This window comes from Tachypleus tridentatus, chromosome 6 (genome assembly GCF_004210375.1).
Source record: "Tachypleus tridentatus isolate NWPU-2018 chromosome 6, ASM421037v1, whole genome shotgun sequence".
NCBI classification, from domain to species: domain Eukaryota; kingdom Metazoa; phylum Arthropoda; class Merostomata; order Xiphosura; family Limulidae; genus Tachypleus; species Tachypleus tridentatus.
Window position 1 is genome coordinate 113,087,675 of NC_134830.1, and position 23,207 is coordinate 113,110,881.

Genomic DNA, 23,207 nt, shown 5'->3' on the forward strand with positions numbered 1-23,207 from the left:
TATTAAACTAAAATTTATTTCTTATGCCTACAGGGACGAAGGAATATAGCTGAAATAATAATAATAAAACTTCTATGTTTCCATGTATTACATAAGCAACTTCTAGCGTCCAGTGGCAGGCATCTCATGTTTATGTGGCAAAATTAATGTAATTTAGAAAAAAATTAGAAAATCTAGTTGAAACACAAATTTTTATGTGTACGGGAAACACTCAAGTTACTTGAAGAAGGATAGAGAAAATACTGATTAGATAGCTTGTATTCATCGGTAAGCGCACCTAAACCTTAAGGGATATTTTAAATATCACGCGAGCTGCAGATGTCTTCATCCCTCCATATACACATAACTGTTTCATTTTCTAATGCAAATATCAAAATCGAAGGCATGTGATAATATTATTTCAGATCTGTCTTTCATTCTCCACAGGTCACTTTTCAGTTGGGCTGGATCATGAGAGAGAAAAACTTTCTCTGAAATGTTGTTCACATATATAGCAGAATTCTTTAAAAATTCTGGCTTAAATCCTGTATATATATCATGTCAAACGGCATATGCTTTTATAATTTGTTTTGATATTTAAATATTAATTAGATAAATATTTTTGACTGGTCGATATACAAAGAAAGGTATCGACCAACTGATAAATCGAAAAATAGAAATAGAAAGAAATAGACGTAAAGAAGAGCGATCTCTTACATTTTTCCTTTTTACAAGAATTCAGAAACGTTAGAAATATACAGAGCTTTAACTCGTCATTTGTGTGTTCAGCACATGTGCAATGAGAGAGATTGTAAATAACTCTAGCTCCCCCCATGAAGATCACTCTTTATGTTTGGATAGGCAGAAAATGTGTCCATTCATGCAAGAATGTTCCACAGTACATTAATTCGTCTAAGTGTTATATACGTGCTTCTAGGCATTTTCACTACAGCATCTAAACCTAAAGAAACACAGTCTCCCAATGTAACTTTATTAAAGCTTCGGTTTGTCTTAATATTCATTTGAAAGACTTTAATGGCTTAGTTCTAGGAATACCGATGGGATCCGTTTTCGTTAACTATTTATGTGTATAATGAGCCCATGTTTTATTTATTACAGGAGTCGTAGAAATATAGGAATTACACGTAACATTTAAACAAATATACTGTCGACATTCCAGTTAATTCGTCTAATTATCGTTAGGTCTTCGATGCACTTTACTTAGAAAGTGAGCGATTGCAAAACTTCCTTTTGCGTTCTAAGAAAAAAAATGTAAAAGTACTAAACATGATGGAAATTATGAACCCAGGGAAGTGAATCGAATATAAACAATATGGCAGGAATTTAGCGTTAAAATGGTTCAGTAATATTTTTTCTAAAGCATTCAAGGTAACGTACTGTATCTAAATATGGGGATACTGCGATTTATAAGCTAGTTAAGCATTTTTGCACAAAAACATTCGAGTTAAAATACTATAACCAAGTACAGAAATAGTGGATTTGCTAAACTATTTTAACATAAGTAACATTAACGTATTCAAGGTAAAGTACCACACTTAAATACGATAATAATCTTCACTAGCGTATTCAATGCTTTGGTTTAACCAGGAAAGAATCTTTGCGAATCAAGAACTTTGATCAAATATTAACTTTGTTAGTTTGTAATTTTGCGCAAAACTACACGAGGGCTATCTGAGTTGGCCATCCCTAATTTAATAGTGTAAAACTATAGGAAAGGTAGTTAGTCATCACCACCTAGCCCACCGCTAGTACATCGGTAAGTCTACAGATTTACAATGCTAAAATCAGTGGTTCGATTCCCCTCGATGGCCTCAGCAGATAGTCCGATGTGGCTTTGCTAAAAGAAAATACACACATCACCACCTACTGACACCCCTTGGGCTACTCTTTTATAAACGAATAGTGGGATTGACCATACATTATAACGCACGCGCGGCTGAAAGGGCGAGCATGTTTGGTGTGACTTAGATTCGAATCCGCAATCCTCAGATTGGGAGTTGAGAGCCCTAACCACCTAGCCATGCAGGGTCTCAAATATTAAGTTTGGAGTGTTTTTAAATGGTTTACACTGAGATTGCTTTACGCTGATGTTGATATGTTAGAAAGTATCGAACTTTAGAATTATGAATTAATACAAAATATCATAGAATTAAACTTAATATATTATGTCAATATTCAAAAATCAAAAGCTAGCAATCGTACCAAATAAAATTTATTTAGTGTTCAAGGCGATTGTAATAGTTGTAAGTGTTGGATCCGTTTTTCACAAAATAAAACAATAAATGGGCTGTCTTGTATACACTGTGTTTGTCTCAGGGATCAGACCCCCTATTATGATTGTTAAAAGTCTTTAAGCATACCTCTGTTGTTCAAGGAGTCTTTTTATTATCATTTTGAAGAAGTTTTATTGAAAGGTTTCTCGCTGTACCAATCATGTATGTTGGCCTTGTAACCAGCTTTACAGTTATTCATAATTTTACAATCTAAACTAACTAAAGTACAGAATTCAATGTAACAAGTCGGCAGATGTAACTATAAAGATGATTATGCTAATTCCGTATAGACATGTGTGCAGGCAAACTGTTCGATGTTTTCTTGTCTACTTACTTTTTGTTTATTAAGCAACAACGTATTTCTAGTTTATTTCTGGACTATTAATTTCATCATCGTTTGATTAACTTTTTGGCTAGAGGCATATTCTTTGTGAGTCTCAAATTTCATTAAAAATGTCTACAATGTTTTGAAAAAAAGATGTTTAAAACATTAGGAAAAATACTGTTCTATTTCAGAATAACACAAACGTTATTTTCACAGCTGACTGTTATAGAGATTCAAACACATAAGTTTTGTTTGTTTTCTAAAACCACAAATATCTTGCGATTGTCAATTCAACACTTTGTGTATTTAGATATGTTGTTGTAATATGTATTCATATTTTTAGTATGTATATGTAAATTGCATAAAATTCAACACAAATATTACATCAGTTAACAGGTTTGTGTTACGTTTTGTTAGCCAACATTGGTAGTGTTGTTTTTTGTTAGCCAACAATAGGTAGTGCTGTTTTTGTTAGCCAACATTGCTAGTGTTGCTGTTGCTTTTGTTAGCCAACAATGGTATGGTTGTTTTTTGTTGTCCAACAATGGTAGTGCTCTTGCTGTTTTTGTTAGCCAACAATGTTAGTGTTGTTGTTGTTGTTTTGGTTAGCCAGCAATGGTACTATTGTTGTTTTTTGTTAGCCAACAAAGTTAGTGTTGTTGTTTTTTTAGCCAACAATGGTAGTGTTGTTGTTTTTGTCAGTTAACAATGGTAGTGTTGTTTTTGTCAGTTAACAATGGTAGTGTTGTTTTTATTAACCAACACGTGTAGTGTTGTTGGTTTTGTAAGCGAACAAAGTTAGTGTTTATTGTTAACGAACAAAGTTAGAGTTTTTTGTTAGCCAACAAAATTATGTTTTTGTTTTTGTTAACTAACAATGGTAGTGTTGTTGTTTTTGTTAGCTAGCAACGGTAGTATCGTTTTTGTTAGCTAGCAATGGTAGTGTTGTTTTTGTTAGCTAGCAACAGTAGTATTGTTTTTGTTAGACAATAAAGTTAATGTTGTTGCTTTTGTTAGCCAATAAAGTTAGTGTTGTTGTTTTTGCTAGCCAACAAAGTTAGTGTTGTTATTTTTGTTATCTAATAATGGTAGTGTTGTTGTTTTTGTTAGCTAACAATGGTAGTGTTTTTTTTTGTTAGGTATCAATGATAGTGTTGTTTTTGTTAGCCAGCTATGGTAGTGTTTTTTTTTTAAAGAACAAAGATAGTGTTGTTTTTGTTAGCCATCAATGGTGGTATTATTTTTAACTTGACCTTGTACAAGTCCTATTATTTTGAACTCAAGTTCTTTTGTTAAATGTATGGATATATTATTTGTAGTGAAACAAGTGGATGAACATAAGAAATCATTTGTTAAATTTGCTGGCTTAAGTAACCTTATATTTTCGCATTTGCATGGATAAAATGTCAACTTTCGAAGATCAACATGGATGTCTAACAATATAAAGTTTCTACAACTTGGATGTTCTACAACGTGTAGTTCCTACAACATGAATGTTCTACGCTATGTACGTCCGGGAATGCCCTTATCTATAGGTTATTACAGTAGTTCAATGCTGAATATCACTTTTTTAAAATTAAATGTTTATATTTGAACGTGGTTTATCCTGTTTATTAAGTGAGTCCTTGCTGAACGTGTCATTTAAGTATTCGATAGGAATTTATTCGAGAAAGAGTGCTTGAAATTAAGATTGTAATCTATTGAAAACTCCTTAAAAATTGTTTGAAAATATTCATTGATGTCAAGAGTGAATCCCAGGTTTCCGCGAATCTACTACAACATAGATGTTTTGAATGTCCCACAACATGGACTAGTTCCAGTGTGGATCAGTACGGATGTCCTTAGTGTCAGTTCCAGTAAAAATACTTAGTTAGTTGAGTTATCACCATTAGATTCCATCAAGGAACATAGAGCCGCAATCGCTTGCGGATTCTTCAACAGGTATTTAAGTGAGTAGGTTGTTAGCCCACCGCACCGAGTCGTCCCTAATTTAGTAGTGTAAGACTAGAGGGAAGGCAGCTAGTCATCACCACCCACCGCCAACTCTTGGGCTATTCTTTTACCAACGAATAGTGGGATTGACCGTCACATTTTAACGCCCCCACGGCTGGGAGGGCGAGCATGTTTGGCGCGACGGGAATACAAACCCGCGACCCTCAGATCACGAGTCGCACGCCTTACGCGCTTGGCCATGCCAGGCCTCCAGTATAAATAAGCGTCAGCTAATATTTTCTTACGCCGGTGGGTAATGAGCTTTACACGTGTGATGTGTTTAACATAGAAAGTTAGCTATATTTACTATTAATATGAGCACTTATAAAACTGGTACCAAATTCCCCGAACAGCCCATCTCAGTGGCATGTGACAACTCGAAGCATGGGCTGCGCGTCACATATTTTGGATGATAAAGAATTTCATAGTTTCTAGTATTTCTGTAGGTATTTTACAAAGGTAACACCTTATATAAATGTTAACATAATTTGTAGTAAATGAATTATAAATACAAAAGGAATGTCAGCATCGTGTCTTAACAAAATATAAATTTCTAATTGTCCTGTCTGTTTCGTAAAGCGCTATTTGAAAACTGACTAGAGAGTTCATATCACACGGAAAATGCGAATCGTTCTCTATCAAGTACTCCATCATTACCGTCTAGATGTTTTTAAGTAAAACTTAAAAATCAGGAATGTATAAATGTATTCAATGCCAATCTTTCTCGGAACGTATAAATAATCTTCGACATCGAATCTAGCCGTCCGGTTTAAATGAACGATTCGATTCAGGAACACAATTTGTGTTACATAGTGTTATATATTAGTTTACTTAAAGGTTAAACTATTTCTGTACGTACGTCATGGCAGCTTTTAACCGTGTCTTTTTACATCCCATCAAGTGTTTTGTTTATTTCATCGAAAATCTGTAAAAACGTGCTCATATTGAGAATGTATACTGATTTATCTTCTTCAGTCAAAAATGCGATTATTATCATTCAGATAGTGTCACACCGTGTAACACCCAAAGTAATCGTGATCTATCTGTAGCGTTAAAATTGTGTAGCATCCAGAACGTTTATGGGCAGCCTGTAATATTACAATGTATAACGTCCAGCACAACCATTGGTAAGCCATAGTGCTGAGTTGTGTAACGCACAGAACTATAGGGGCAATGTGTAAATACCTCACTGTGCTTCATTGTAACGTCAGACATTACTGAGGTAATCTGTAATAATACTCTATATAACGCCCTAAAGTACATGTATAACGTTCATGGTCAGTCTATAGTGTTATAATGTAATCACCACAAATATCATGAATAACCTGAAAGTGTGTAGCATCGAGAATAATTGTGCGTAGCATTCAAAACAACCATGAGTAAACCATAACACTAAATCTTGTAACATCGAGTAAAGTTATAGGTAATCGTATATAATTCCATGAGTTTCAGTTCCCGCAAAGTTTAACAATGGTTGAAAGTTGAATACGATGATAAATAAAATTAGTCTTTCGGTACAGATAGCCTTTAGATCTTAATATAAAAACATTTATAACAATGCAGCAATGGATGAACCTTAGTTCATTCTAGGACTTCAACAACTGCTGTTAACAGAGCTAATTATTAATGGATTTTCCAATTGAATAAAAGCACTTCTAGATTGTTGAATAAAAGGAGTAACTGTCAACGTCAGACTGAATGTGTTGGTGTAGTATGAATACAAACAAATAGTTACGAAATGTTAACGTTTATTGATAATTTGAAATTGGAAAAACTTAAGACGGACAAAAATATGCAAAAAAATTGTGATTCTTCTATGAAAATATTTAACTGTTCTAAAATTATTCTGAAATAATTTTAACTGTTTTAACAGCAAAGTATATAATGTAGTAATTTGTTACTTTTAATACTAAGCATATATATAAAAAGTAAGTATTAAAAACAGGTATTTATACTTAGTTATAAACAGTTGTTTTAGACGTTGTAAATTAATAATAATCGTTGACAGTAATTTAAAAAAAATCTTTATACCTGCTTAAAACCAAATAATTGTTTTGAACATTGGAAATGTGTAATAAACTGACGTGAATAAATTAAACAATAGCTCTTTAAACGTGCTTAAAAGTATTTTTTTAACGTTGGAATTTTCTGATGAATTGAGGTGAGCGAAAATGAACACTGTGTTTACAAGGCTGGATTACAATATTTGTTGAAGAGTATAAATAATTGTTTTTAGTTTGTTTTTAATTTCGCGCAAAGTTACACGAGAGCTATCTGCGGTAGCCGTCTCTAAGTTAGTAGTGCAATACAAGAGGGAAGGCAGATAGTCATCATCATCCACCGCCAACTCTTGGGCTACTCTTTTACCATTGAATAGTAGGATTGACCGTTACATTATAACACCCCCACGGTTCAAAGGGCGACCATGTTTGGTGTGATGGGGAATCGAACCCACGATCTTTAGATCACTAGCCGAGCGTCCTAACGAATTATTATTAAGATAGAATTTCGAGTAGCGGACAAACATAAATACTCATAAAATAAAATACTCATATTTTTTACCTTGATATGAATCATTATATTATCATGGGATTTATACGCCTTATATTTTAAAATTTTAATAATAACAGTGCGCAAGAAACGAGATTTTAGTTATTGTTGTAGTGGTTAACAGATCCACGTAATTTCATTTTCGTAGGAACCATTTAATACACGCAAGGCAAGCATGGTCTTTGTGCAAGTCTTAAAATATTCTGAACTCTAACTACGTTGTTAAAATAAAATGTTGAATAAGTGTTAGTAACAGTATAGATGTGTCGAGATATAATTTAATACACGTGGTGTTTCCAACCAATCGATGTGTTTTCTATTATATCTGATAGACTAACGTGTAAAGTTTGATAAAGTATACATACAAACTATGTGAAAAGATGCTAAGAGAAAAATTAATGAAAGTGAAGGAAAACGGTTGTATTAAAGAAATGATGAGAAAGTGAGAAACAGAGAGCTAGAAACGATAAACGATTAAAATAAACACTACTGAGATGTAAAAAATGAGCTATTTTTTACATACGAATAGTGGGATTGATCGTCACATTATAACGCCCCCACGCCTGAAAGGGCGATCAGGTTTGGTGTGACGGGGAATCGAACTCACGATCTTCAGATTACGAGTCGAGCGCCTTAATTACCTGGCCATGCATATAAAGGAACGCCAGTTGTGAAATGTGTTTCGGGAAGGCGAACAGTAACTAGTATTTCTGTGAATGACAGTGTATCGGTCACTAAAGGAAATTCATCCACACAGAAAAGAACACTGTTGCATCAGAAAAACCTACTTAATACTCAGTATGCTAGTGTTTCAGCACTTCATATTGGGTCGATTAGAAGTTCAATTACATACTACAACATCTTGAGCCTCAGGAGAATGTGGCCTCTTGATTGTGACCACAAGAGAATAAATAATTAATCTCTTATACTTTGGGTAGAATGCTTGCAATGAGAAAGCTCGTGGTCATTCTAAGATGTGAGAAGATAGCTGTGAACTTCGATCAATGCCCTTATTTTAATGTGAATAGACATGAACGGAAATTTGTTACTCTGGTGACACATAACAATATATATTAGGAAATTTAAAAAACAGATTTTTATGCCTATAAAGTGTATTCGGTTTCCGACTTGCAATAAGACTTAATGTAAAAGTGTTGTTCTAAAAACACCATCTAGCAAAAGGAAAAAAAACCGTATATTAGTATTTCAAACACGCTATCTCTGCTATATCCAATGCCGACGAGACCTTTCGTTCAATACGATTGCTTTATTGGAATACAAAAGGAGTTGAGCCACGATTTACATTATGAAAGGCGGTCAAGTTATAGAGTTTAATATCTTTTTCACACTGGTGGTTATGATGTGGATTTTGTTTCCTCATGTGTTTATTTTTCATTTACACAAAAGGTTTTTTCGTTAACTGTATCTTATCCTGAACGTACATATTAGAGAGAAGACAGCTTGTTGACCGCACACATCATTAACTCTAAAGCTTCTTAAATCAACAATATGATTTCACAATTGTCCGTACAACGGATCCATGGTTCTAAAGTTCGATGCGCAATTTTGCGGTAAAGGGACGTAAACAAAATACCATGATATTCACAGTCCGGCACGCTAAACAGTAAGCCACATCTGGCCCATTCTACGTCCACGATTTAAAAATGTAGATCATGCATATCAAGTACATCATGTTGACATGATGTTAAATTTTTAAATATTCAACATTAGGATGATGCTTAGGTGTTTTAACTATTATATGTTGATATTATACCAGTTGTTCTACATAATGCATGTTAAAAGGTGCAAATAATTTGAAGAAATCAACATTTACATTAAAAGCAAGTTGTTCTATGTACTCCACGTTAACATTATATAAGCTGTTCTAAGTAGTTCATGTTGAAAGATGCGAGGTGTTCTAAGTAATCCACTTCGGCATGGCCAGGTGGTTAAGGCATTCGACTCGTAATCCGCGGTTTCGAATCCCCGTCACATCAAACATAGTCGCTCTTGGGGGCATTATAGTATGCGATCAATCCCCCTATTCGTTGATCAAAGAGTAGCCCAAGAGTTGGCGGTGGGTGGTGACGACTAGCTGCCTTCCCTCTAGTCTTACACTGTTAAATTAGGGATGGCTAGCACAGATAGCCCTCGAGTATTGTGCAAATTTCTAAAAACATCGTGTGCAAATAATGCCAACGTTTTTCTAAACACTGCATGGGGACATAATACAAGTACTCTATACGAACATGGTGTAAGGTATTTCAATAATTCTGTTTAATTCTACTTAGATATAAAAGATAAATTCCTTACCTTTTACATGTAGTTTGAAAGGGGGAACAAGAAATAAATAATGGTCGCCATCATAATTCAATTTCTCCAGAATTATTTTGATAATTTTAGTGTACCTATAAAGATATCAAGACTTAATAAACTTTCTTTTACTTTGTGTTGAGACGTAAAATTATACTGCCATGAGTCACTCTTCATCATTTCAAATCAGAAGTTTTATACCCGTATAACATTGACTCTAATAAAGAATTATGTGAGGCAGGGCCATAAATAGGTATCTGCACTGAAACCAGAGCATTCCATCACGGATTTAATGATCCAATAGAAGAACATCACTTGACACAAAATGCTTCGATATCAGTTTTATTGTAGGTTTCTTCACCTCTATCTGAGAATTCAGTGCACGGAAGACTTACCTTTGTTGCTGGAGTTTCGAATATACTGCTACTTATATATAATTCATTGAGAAATTAATCGAGTCTCCAATGCCGAGCAGAATGTGTTGAATCGCTAAAGGACAATATGCAAATATAGTTCTTTCTATTATTTTTTTTACAGTACCATTCCACCAGCATTCCCAAAGTTAAATTGTATTTTTCATTTATATCATTAATGCTTCGTTTGTGCATTATAAACTGACTGACGTTTAAGCATGCTTCCATGATGACCTCGGGGGCTTGTTTTATAACTGGTCACTATTACTGTCGTTCGGAAAGACAAGTCCAAGAGTTGGCGGTGGATTGTATTAACTTCCCTCTAGTCCATCGTTTAATAATAAAGGAGTGTTAGCGCAGGGAGCTCTCGAGTAGGGTTTGGCATGTTCAGATCAGATAATAAAGGTAAAAGAAGTAATAAAGATAAAATATTATGCATTGTTTGTGCACACTTCCCTGTTTTCAAAATGCTAAATTAAAATGTGGGATGCTAGAGGAGTGACAACATCCTACATAATAAATATAAAATATTGTCTCTGTCAGTCGATCACGCATTGGTTATGTACTTTGTGAAACATGAATTGTCGTTTTTTCACATTCTTTGAGAACTAAATTCCAAATTAAAATGAACTTTGTCAGAAAAGCAAAATAAAAAAAACCAAACCAACGTAACTTCCAAAGTATTGAAAGGAACATATTTTCGTCAGTCACTTATGCAAGTGTTATATTAAAAAACAAGAACTCAGGTACAAGGTAGGTAAACTTCATCTTCTGTGAATAGTGTTACAATGTTAGTGTGAAAAACAAAACGATGTTTCGATGCTCATATATATTTACTCAGCAATCATGTTTCAAAATAATAATAAAAACAAAGGCATTACGTTATTTCTATTACAATGATTAAAAATAGGAATACTTTGTCTTATACTGTTAAAAGTTAAAAAACAAAGCCATTTTGTCAATTCTGTTACAATGGTTAAAAAATGGAGATGCTTTGTCTTACGTTGTCGATAGTTAAAAAAACAAGCATTTTGTCAATTCTATTACAATGGTATGTGTTCAGTATAGAAAGCGTCTCTATACAGAAACTTATTTTAATGTGTAGTAATTTGTTTCCTTGCACAGTCATCTAGCACCATTTATTCTCCTTTAAATCATTAAACGTTTCACTGATATTCTACAAAAAGAAGAGATCCTGATGAATTGCCAAACAATCCTATTGAAAACATTAACACGAAATTAATTCTTGTTCTCTTTTTATGCAATGTATTTCGATATGTCTTATACTGGGACAGACAGAGCCTCTGCTACATCTGAACATTCTTTCATGTCTGCGTTGAACAGCAGACGTTCAATCAAGATTTCCTGCAATATGGTGGTCTGTATTTGAGTTTTTAACTACCATGTTTCAAGAATTAAGATGAATAAATAATGAGTGTTAACATCGGCTTTGTTGTAGTAATTATCAATGTTTGTTTGTAGACCTTGAGGAAAATAGTTAGCATCATCTTACATAACCTATTAGAACTTATTGAGTACCGAACCTCCAAACGGATAAACTTTATGTGATATAACTTATTAGAACTTGTTGACTGATAAACCTTAAGGAAGATAAACGGCATCTTAGCATAATCCTTGATAAATTGTGTCTACAGACCTGAAGTAGGGTATACGACATCTTATATAATCCATAACACGTTTTTTAATTGGCGAACTTGAATCTGATTCTAGTCTAACATAATTCTGTTTACCATTCATTGTCAACCTAACATATGTACCTTTCTAACTTTTTCCTGTTATTAGTAAAGATAGTATTAGAATGATAGTATCATTCTTCTTTGTAGTTTTCTTATTTCCCTTTCCTTACAGTGAAACTATTTAAAAACGAACCTTCTATGAATGAATTTTCAAACCTTTATTTTTGTCACACTTGGATGATTACGAAACCTCCAGCATTTTTGCATTCATATCTGTTGAAACAAAACGTGGATTACTCATGAAAAAGGAATTACTAAATAAAAGAACTTTCCTTTAGGTATCACAACTGTATTACGCTACAATTATTTTATAGACCAGTTTATGAAATAGTAATGGTATCGCTAGAGAACAACCAAAAGGTGGAGAGAAATACGGACGCAGTATTAAATTGTTAAGCCCAGTAGGTAATATTCCTTATCACATTCAAACATTTTTCAAAGTTTCGAGGAGAGGGGAGCAAGAGTGGAACGTTGCGTGGGATTGTAACCTTAACACTAGGAATAGAGGGCGAACGCCTATTTATGCTATAGAGAGGCGTTGTACCAATATAAAAGATCCAAGATGGCGTCCAAAACAAAGAACGTAAATAAACATACATGTGCAACAGCAATTTCATCTTCGAGTATTTGTCCCTAAAAGTACTTATTATTATTGTTGTTGATTTTGGGTCTATTCTCTTTACCTTCTGCATAACTATTTTCTGATTTTCTTTTGTTTTATAAGCGCATCTTGAAGTTTCTGATGTGCCTTGTCTGCCTACGAGGGAGTCAGGGCAGCGCAATATTCGTGATCCGGATGACATACGTGCGAACAGAAATCATTATGGGGCATTTTAATTTTGTTTGACCACATCGGTGCTTTTTTGTAGCAGTCATCATTTACCTCTATAAAAGCTTCATTTTACTTTTGTAAAAACACGGCAAAATAATAAAGTTCTTGTTTAACAATGGATGTATTTCTTCTGGGATGTATGTCTGAAACACTAGCAAGCATCAATTGATTTTTTAATGAAATGTTACAATTAAGATGACGTCCGTGAAAGCACTAGGAAACCACGGCCAGATGGGCTAAGACGTTCGACTCGTCATCTGAGGGTCGCGGGTTTGAATCCCCGTCGCACCAAACATTCCCTTTCCGTTATAATGTGAGGGTCAGTCCCACTATTCCTTGGTAAAAGAGTAGCCCAATAGTTGGGGTGGATGGTGATGACTTACAGCCTTTCCTCTAGTCTTACACGGCTAGCTCAGATAGCACTTGTGTAGCTTTACGCGAAATTAAAAAAACACACACTAGCAAACCACCATGACTATACATATACTGCTGTCGTAAATTTACTTCGTGGCATAACACTACTTGAGGAATTGCTCGCTGTACACTTTTTAGTTTTTAGTACGTTTGAAATCTTAGCTATTGGTATTCGCCAAATATTTTGTCAGTAGGCCACGCTTATCTAGAGGAAACTATGTAATAAAAATTTTATTTTTTCTTGTTCCCAAGTGCTTATGCCTAAAGTAAATGAAAAAGACCTATTTTTCTCTTCAAACTTTGCTTTTGTGACCTTGTAATGAAATTTTCATATTTACCCATTTTCCAGAAAATTCCAGGTAGATTCATTGCTGATAGAGAATTTTCTCGAACTTACAAGAATTTTCAAGAACCTTTTAGAATTTTCTAGAACTTTCCATAGTAATATATATACAGGGGCTCACCATTCACCACTTCAGTTTAGTTCTAGCTGCCTAAGTGAACGTATAGACCTATCTGATTTTATCAGAGATGGCATCAAGAAGCTGGAAGTATTCTCCAGACGCATTCTGCTATGTATGTGGCCAATTTATAAAGACAAGAGCGAAAAAGTACTCTGTGACAGAATCTGCTAAAATGTGTGAAGCTTACAAGGCATATTTTGGCATGCCTGTTGGGGATCAAGACGAATAAATCCTGGGCACCTCATTTTACGTGAACCCTCTGACCACTCAAGCAATTGCTACTTCTGTATGTTTTACCCTTCCAAACGTCGGGCTGGCAAGAATGAATCTGATATCATATATCAGGACCAGGGGCGTAGATCTTGGGGGGATGGAGGGTATACACCCCCCCTTCATTTTAGGTGGGGGTATGGTGCATACAATCATCCCGCCTACAGTTTGGTATGTTGAATTGTTTTATTGCATCACAGGCTTACAAATTGTGTGTTTGTTCTTGTGATTCTCGTGTTCTTACCAATCGAATTACATAATTAGGGCTAGATGTAGGCATTTTCAGTAGCCGAAATGTACATCTTTAATTTAGGCGTGTTTCTAAGCTTTTCGATCTAAGCGATAGTTCGTAAGTATCAGTCAGTAGACCTAAGTATACATGCAAGTATCGTGGCAACAAGATTACTCTGTGACTGTATGTTTACAGCTTTCAGGTTCACGTAATCAGAGATTACTAATTTACAATTTGAACAGTCCACATAAGTGGTTGGAAAAATCATTCCCTCATCGGGTGTAAAAGATCTACGCCCCTGATCCGGACCTTCCATCACCCATCGCCCTCGTGCCACACTGCCCTGAGCTCCCTGTACCAACTCCGCCAAAGAGAAAGTAGCCATCCTCAGAAGAGAGCAGCAAATCAGAAGACGTTGACGTTTACCTCAGAAGAGGTAGATGTTGAAGATCCAGATTACAATTTCAGAGGTGCAGCTGGTGAAAGAAACCCATACTACCCCAACCAAAGAGACCTCAATCACTTGATCAGAGATCTTGGTCTAACAAAGTCGAATGCCGAGCTTTTGACATCTAGGCTCAAGGAGTGGGATTTGTCAGATGAAAGTGTACAAGTCGCAAGTCAGAGGAAGCGTCACCGACATGTTTCAAGCTTCTTCACTCGTGAAGATGGGCTCTGCTTCTGCCACTATGTATCCGGTCTGTATGAAGCAATTGGAATTACCTGTAACCCGAACGAGTGGCTCCTTTTCACTGATAGCTCATCCAGAAGCCTCAAAGTTGTGATGCTCCATAAGTATCCGTCTCTTCCCCTGACTCATTCGGTGCACCTCAAAGAGAAATACAACAGCATCAAGACCTTGCTCGAAGCCTTAAAGTATGATGAGTATGGCTGGGAGGTTATTTGAGACTTCAAAATGGTGGCATTCCTGATGGGTCTCCAAAGAGGTTCTACCACGTTTCCCTGTTAGCTTTGCCTTTGGAACAGCAGGGACACCGCAGCACACTACATCAGGAAGCACTGGCTACAACGGACCAAGTTCTCTGTGGGAAGGTACAGTGTCAAGTGTGAGCCATTAGTAGACCTCCAAAAAGTGTTGTTCCCATCACTGCACATAAAATTGGGTCTTATGAAGCAATTTGTCACAGCTCTTGATAAGGAGTCTGCAGCTTTCAAGTGCCTTCGAGACTTCTTTCTTTAGCTGTCCGAGGCAAAGGTCAAAGCTAGTGTCTTCGTTGGACCACAAATAAAAAAGATCCTGGAGTGCACAAAATTCCCCAAGAAGCTCAGTAGAAAGGAAAAAAGCTTGAGGAAGCTTTGTCGCAGTAGTTCGGGGCTTCTTTGGCAATCATTCACAAGGCCAAAAATTATGTAGAACTGTTTGAGGGCTCTGGTGAAGAACTACGGCAAAATGGCCTACAGGATATCCCTGAAAGTCTATATCCTTGACGCTCATCTTGATAAATTTTAGGAGAACACGAGATCATACTCAGTTGAGCAAGGCAAACGCTTCCAACAGGATATACTGGACTTTGAACGCTGCCACCAAGGAACGAATAACGAAAACATGATGGGAGACTTTATTTGGGAGCTGATACGTGAAAGTGATTGGCATTACAGTCGAAAATCTCGAAAAACTACTCACTTTTAAACATTTTTGTATAACTTTAGTATAAATACATGTAAACCTTGATTCATATATTGTTTTATTCAGATGTTATGTGAATGAAAATGTGCAAATTTGCCCGTTTTTACATAGAAGATAGGTTAATTTCTAAATTTCATTATCCAGATAACAAAAACAAAGTTTGAAGGGAATAATGGCCATTTTCTGTAGTTTTACAACATAAGCAATTAAGAAATAACACATACTATCCAGGAACACAATTTGTGTTGCATAATGTAGTTAATCCAATTGACTTATTTATACATAATATGGTCTAATTTATTCAATTTGATTATCCTTCTTTGTTTCGGGTATAAACTTCCCCAGGACCATCCATCATAAGATATTAGTTAGGATTTCGATTGAATAACTGGATTAATTATTATATTTATAACTGTTTTTTATTTAACCTCAAGTTATGTTTAACTTTTCTGTAATTACTAGATTTAACTAGTAACTAGATTTAACAAGCTATGTAATGTTCCTTGTTTTTGTTTTTAGGCTGTTCTTACTTTCAGTAAAGAAATGTCCTGTGAACGTTGTTTCTGTTATTGATAAAGTTTTCTAGTGACTCACTGCTAACTTTCAGCATTTATAACGCTACAGTTTGGGGTTCAATATTTTGGCTGATTTCAGTAGATATACCCTTGAGCTTGACAAAAGGACAATACCTCAAAAGAATCACTATAGATATAACACAAGTATGGCTCGTCAGCTTATATTGCAATGTGTACATTAGAAAGCGTGTGTACCAGTATGTGTACCATTCCATTTATTATTAGGTTTGAAGTGAAAGAGCAGGACACGGTACTTACATCTAGGTGTGTAAAAGAATTACAGTGTGATATTCTACTGAGTAATTACAATTTTTGATGACGAGAAACCCACTTGAAACAAAAATATATCTCAGAACGTCTAGGATGGGTATTAACACTTTTACTGATAAGGAGAGAACAACGTTTCGACTTAGGTCATCTTCAGGTCTTATCCTGAACCTGACGATGACCAAAGAAGGTCGAAACGTTGTTCGCTCTTCTACGTAAAATATTTTCTCAACCCAAACGAGCCGTTTTTGCATACATATATCAGTTAAATGTTATATAAAGTTAAAGTATGACATTCTTGTGAGTAATTACAATGATTTAACTAACAACTTATTAGTATAATATTCTGGTTGTCAGAGAGTTTAAGTGCGACATCCAACTGAGTAATTACAATGATTTAATTAACGACATATTAGTTAAATATTATGAATATCTGAGAGTTCATGTGTGACATTCTAGTGAGTAATTACAATGCTGTAACTAACAACATATAAGTTTAATATTAAGAGAGTAAGAGAGTTAAAGTGTGACTTTCTACTGAGTAATTACAATGATTTAATTAATGAAATATTAGTTAAATGTTAGGACTATGGGAGAGTTAAAGTCTGACATTCTACTAAGTAATTACAATGATTTAAGTAACGACATATCAGTTAAATGTCAGGTGGAGTTAAAGTGTGACATTCTACTGAGTAATTAGAGTGATTTAACTAATGAAATATTATTTAAATGTTAGGATTATTATAGTTTTAAAGAGTGACATTCTACGGAGTAATTACAATGATTTAATTAACGACACATTAGTTACATATCAAGAGTGTCAAAAGCAAAGGTGTGACATTCTACTGAGTAATTACTTTGATTTAACTAACGATATATTAGTGAAATATTAGGATTATCATAGAGTTAAAGAGTGACATTCTACGGGGTAATTACAATGATTTAACTAAAGCCGTATTAGGTAAGTGTTAGGATTATCAGAGAGTTAAAGAGTGACATTCTTCTGAGTAACAAAAATGATTGAACTAATGAGATATTAGTATAATATTAGGATTATCAGAGAGTAAAAGTGTGACTTATTACTGAGTAATTACAATGATTTAACTAACGACATATCAGTTAAATGTTATGGAGAGTTAAAGTGTGAAATTCTACTGAGTAATTAAAATGATTTAACTAACGACATATCCGTTAAATGTTAGGGTGATCAGAGAGTTAAAATGTGACATACTACCGAGTATTTACAGTGATTTTATTAACGACACATTAATTAAATATCATGATTATCTGAGAGTTCAAGTTTTGGATTCTACAGTTAAATATTAGGATTATCAGAGAGTTAAAGTGTGACCTTCTAGTGAGTAATCATAACAAAACGAGGCTTATGTTAGTTTCCATAACATAATCAAGGAGAGGCAGTTTGTTTTTAGACAACTATTGGCATCGGCATGGCCAGGTGGTTAGGGTGCTTCACTCGTAATATGAGGGTCGCTGGTTCGAATCCCAGTCACACCAAAGATGCTCGCCCTTTCAGCCGTGATAGTGTTTTAATATACGGTGAATTCCACTATTAGTTGATAAAAGAGTATCCCAAGAGTTGACAGTTGGTAATCTAATGTTACACTGCTAAATTAGGACGCTGGTGCACATAGTCCTCGTGTAGCTTTGCGCGAAGCTCAACAAAGAAACAAGATACCTGAACAAAATGATACATCTTAAAGATCATTCGTTTAAGATATTTGTATATAATATAGCTACAAGTTATTAAGGTCTACTGTAACACAGTTATGTGTAATATAACCACAACTTAGTTAGGTTTCTTTCAATATTGACAGTTATGTTAAATATAACCACAGCTTAGTTAGGTTTCTTTCAATATTTACAGTTATGTTAAATATAACCACAGCTTAGTTAGATTTATTTCAGTTAAGATAGTTATGTGTAATATAACAACGATTTAATTAGGTTTTTTTCAATTAAGTTAATTATGTTAAATATAACCACAACTTAGTTAGGTTTGTTTCAATTAAGACAGTTATGTGTAATAAAACCACAACTTTCCTTTGAGCCACTTTTGAGTAATATAATTGCAGGTTAATAAGCTGTCCTATAAGACATGTGTGGAACATTCTTACAACTTGTTAAGATTTATTTTGAAACATTCAAGTATAATATCACCACAGCTAGTAGGTTTTCCTTTAAAATACAAGTGAAAGGTCACCTATTCAAGAAGAACTATTAGTCTGTAGATGTTGTTTATTTGTTTTTTTTAATAATTCCTGTGTACTAAGACTGATGAAGGTAATACTTATTAAAAGTGTATTTTGAACCATGACATATAAGGTGTCACAGTTATTTTACATGTGAGAACCATTTATTGTGCTATAAATACAATTCAGCTACATTACATATGTTTTTCCTACGAGCCAGTGAATTTGAGACAGAAAGCAGACCGATATTGGAAAAATATGTGAACTGACGCAGGTTTCTCCTGTAAACTGACACAGTTAGGCTCTTGTTGAATAAATATACGTTTAGACAAAAGTCTGCAAGCCTAAAGTCGAAGTTCTGATGAAGAAAGTGAATGATTTGTTTTTAATGAGACGTAACGCATTGTCTTCTCTTCTCATGTTAATAACCATCTAGAATTTCAATAGTTATTCTTTTAAGTGTTCTCTAGCTGATAATATTTGTCATCAATCACGTTTCTGTAGTAGTGTTCACTTTTGCCTCTTTTCTTTCTCGCATTTATTCTGATTTTCAGTACACTGCGTATAACTGGGCTTGATGTAATGCCAGTACACTGTACATAACTGAACTTTGACGTAATGCCAGCACATTGCATATAACTGGGCTTTGACGTAATGTCAGTACACTACGTATAACTGGGCTTTGACGTAATGCCAGTACATTCTTTTCATTAACAATATCTGGAAATATCAATTGTTTTAGCGTCATTGTACTTATAATACATTTTAATTTTAATTTAATCCTACATTGAGATTGTTACCTCGGGTAGCTCAGTGTTAAGTCTAAAGGTTTATAACTCTAAAAAGAACAAAACACGTTTAGACACCTCTGATGGACTCAGCACAAATAATCCATTATAAAGCTTTATGCGTAACAACAAACAAACATTCAGATTCGTCACAGAATCTCTCATGAACCAGAATTCTGATTACTTTATCTCTCTCATCAATGAACTGATCGTTGTTTTTTTACATTCTCAGTTTTGGAGCTAACTTAGTTGACTTTTCAAGACCCATAAAACGTTAGTTGATTTATGAATCAACTAAATTTAACAGTACTTTATATCTCTTCTAGCCAACAAAGTGTGATTGATAACTCTGGAATTTAAATGCTCACTAAACGGATAATTTACATCCTTTAAAAAATTGCCCTCGCAAATCCCGGTAGCTTTCTTTGTTTCGTAACAATTTACAGAGGTCTTTTATTAATATTTAACATTATGTATTTGGTACTACCATATAGCCTGACGAAACATGCATATATTAATACATTAAAGCGTCATGTTATCCTGATTTTAACATGGTACAGACGACGAAACTCGAAAAATTTATTTATTTTTAAAAGAAATGAAGACAAAACAAAAATAAATCAGTTTAACAAAATCAGACATCTTATTTCCTTTATGACTAACTGCTGTTCAGGATTTCAGTTACAGTAAATAACAACACCTTTGTAATAACCTAATTCAGAACTTCCTAACAAAGAGAAATAAAAGGAAAAAAACAACATTCACTAATTTAATTGATGTAATTTTATCAACAGGACATCTTGATGACATGCTTTCTGCGACATCGAACATATCCGTACTTCCTGTTACAAGTACAAGCACAAAATTACTTCTAAGCCAAAAAGTACTTCTCTCGGAAAATCCATTTTCTCAATGGAATTGTAGGTTTAAGAAAGAGAGATCAATAGAACCGAACTCTTTTCATTCAGTTTGACTACACTTTTGAAAGCTTTAATGTTGTATTTTTTCATGTGAAGGCATCTTCAGGAAATCGTCTAGTTTAAAAAGACGAAAGGAAAAGACAAACAGAATGAAAATCATTTAATAGATTAGTTATAGTATATTTTAATTCTACATTTTAAGAGAGAAATAAGAAATAACATTTTGCATTAGTCACCCTCGTGTCTTAGAGGATTTATCAACGCCATATTTCAGTTATGGGTTAAAGCGTCTTCTTTACATGACAATTTTGACAATTAGAAAGAAGATCTGAATAAAATCTGCCTCATGAAGACTAATCAATTAGTCTATCAAACTTGTCACTAAAGGAATCAAACGAGCAACAATAAACACCTAGACAGATGGGTTGGCAGATAGCAGTGAAAGAAGAATTTATATTAATTCAGATTTTAAGCATCTAATTTACGTAGTTGGAACCAGTTTACGAATGAGGACTAACTGGGTTTTGAAACGACTCACATCTAAAAAGGATTTAATGAAATAAGATGTTTGATTTGTAATCTGTTAAAACTGTTTGTTCAGCATAATAATATGGTTATGGCGCTTAATCCACAATCTGCATGTCTCAAATTCCATTACCAAATACCTTTCTCCTTTCAGGCATGGGGAAGTAATAATGTGACAACCAATCTCACTATTTCTTAATAAAAGAGTAGTCAAAGAATTCACGATGGGAGATGTTGGATAGCTGCTTTTTCTCCAGTCTGTAATTTCTAAAATGGCATGACTGGCACAAAGAACTCTTTCACGAGTACCTTTCGTGAAATTCAACAAAACAAGCAAAATATACCATAAAAGATTCATGAAAATACTCATAGGAAAGCGCGTCCAGATTAGAATTGAATACGATGGGGAATCGCTAGAAATGCTTAAAGGAAGCAACTGGTATTTATTTATTTTGTAAGTTGTATTGTATTATCTTTTTAATCTTAATTTAGTAACAGTATTGGTTAAAATGTTTAATATGAATATGTGTGTATAGATATATATTTTCCATTTTTATTAAATATTATGTAGTTTTATTATTATGTTGGTTTGCTTGTTTATCGTTAAGTACAAAGATACAAAATGAGCTACCTGTGTGGTGCTGACGACGGGTTTTGAAACTCGTTTATTTATTTTGTATTAGAAGCCCACCGATTTACCGCTGAACCACTGGATGTGTATGTGTGTATTCTCATTATGAGATTTATTTTACATTTGTCAGCTTAGTATATGGGCTTAGAAATAAGCTAAAAACTTCTACGTTGGTTAAATCTTATGAGATATTATTGGGATTACGACCGAAATTATTGCCATCGGAAAAGGTATCGAACGAATGAATCAAAGCATTTTATTCATTATGAATAAGTGCGGTATATTGGTTGTATTCTGTACTGAGCTAGTTGTTCAGCTCTTATATTCGTAGGTAGCTTGCCTCGATGGGCAATAAATTATATTTTACATACACAGTTATATAATCAAATGTTCGTTTATTTTTAGTTATTACACTGTATTTCATACCTCTTCAGTTACCTGAATAAAGAACATTAAATATAGTTTAAAAGGAATAAAAAATAATAATGATTTTAATTGTTTTGGTTTATTGAGTAATTAGGGTGACTTATGTAAATCGAGGTGATCAATTTCTTAATTTAATGTTTGTTTTTTTCAAATTTCCCGCAAAGCTACACGAGGGCTATTTGCTCTAGCTATCCCGAATTTACTAGCGTAAAACTAGAGAAAAGGCAGCTACTCATCACCATCTACCACCATCTCTTAGGCTACTCTTTTACCAACAAATAGTGGGAATAACCGCACTTTATAACACCCCCACGGCTGAAACGGCGAGCATGTTTGATGCGACAGGAATTCGAATCTGCGACCCTCAGATTACGAGTCGAGTGCCTTAACCACCTAGCCATGCTGGGCCTCTTTATTTAACATTGAAATTAAGACTACTGAATGATTCTCTATTTCTGAAGTTTTGATTGTAAATATAATTCATTACATTTCCCACTGTGAGTACATTGAATATAATGAACAGGTTTATTACCCTGTCTTTCTTTCTGGTAGGCCCGGGTGGTCACTGGGCCCCTAATGACATATAACTCTCTCTATCACACATTGGTCAAGGTGGTTTAGGTGCTCGACTCGTAATTATGCTGAGACTTTTTATACAATGTATTATGACAGACCTAGCATGTGTAGTAGGGTGAGAGTTTTTATACAATGTACTATGACAGACCTAGCATGTGTAGTAGGGTAAGAGTTTTTATACAGTGTACTATGACAGACCTAGCATGTATAGTAGGGTGAGAGTTTTTATACAGTGTACTATGACAGACCTAGCATGTATAGTAGGGTGAGAGTTTTTATACAGTGTACTATGACAGACCTAGCATGTATTGTAGGGTAAGAGTTTTTATACAGTGTACTATGACAGACCTAGCATGTGTAGTAGGGTAAGGCTCGACTCGCAATCTGCAGGTCGCTGGTTCCTAATTCCTACTCTACTAAATATGCTCGCCCTTTCAGCTATAAGGGAAGAGAAAATTTATAATATAAATGTCAATCCCACTATAGGTTGGTAAAAGAGTACAGCAAAAATCCACGGTTGGTGGTGATGACTGGCTTACTTCCCTGTAGTTTTTCTCTGCTAAACTAGAGATGGCTAAAGCAGATATCCCCGTGCGCGAAATTTCAAACAGACGAAAATTGTAACACGAAACAAATTACTCAACAAATACGCATCAAGTATATCTCTCGGTCGTTTAATGTTATAATTTTTTTTTAAATTAAGTTAAGCTATTTCCAATAACATTGTATTAAGACAGCATCGACAAGAATGTGTTTGTAATCAGTTGACGTTTAATACGAAGTAATTAAAAAAGAAAAACAGCAGA